This window comes from Somniosus microcephalus, chromosome 33 (assembly GCF_052327205.1).
Source record: "Somniosus microcephalus isolate GS21.2 chromosome 33, FLI_Smic_1.0, whole genome shotgun sequence".
Taxonomy (NCBI): Eukaryota; Metazoa; Chordata; class Chondrichthyes; order Squaliformes; family Somniosidae; genus Somniosus; species Somniosus microcephalus.
In genome coordinates, this window is record NC_141019.1 from 39,885,021 (window position 1) to 39,885,559 (window position 539).

Here is a 539-nt window from a genome sequence, read left to right on the forward strand (position 1 = left end):
TCTCCTCACACATCCCATTCTACCTCTCCTCACATCCCATTCTACCTCTCCTCTCACATCCCATTCTACCTCTCTTCTCACATCCCATTCTACCTCTCCTCACATCCCATTCTACCTCTCCTCACACATCCCATTCTATCTCTCCTCACATCGCATTCTACATCTCCTCTCTCATCCCATTCTACATCTCCTCACATCCCATTCTACCTCTCCTCACATCCCATTCTACCTCTCATCTCACATCCCATTCTACCTCTCCTCACATCCCATTCTACCTCTCCTCTCACATCCCATTCTACCTCTCCTCACATCCCATTTTACCTCTGCTCACACAACCCATTCTACCTCTCCACACACATCCCATTCTAGCTCTCCTCACATCCAATTCTACCACTCCTCACATCCCATTCTACCTCTCCTCACACATCCCATTCTACCTCTCCTCTCACATCCCATTCTACCTCTCCTCACACATCCCATTCTACCTCTCCTCACACATCCCATTCTACCTCTCCTCACACATCCCATTCAACCTCTCC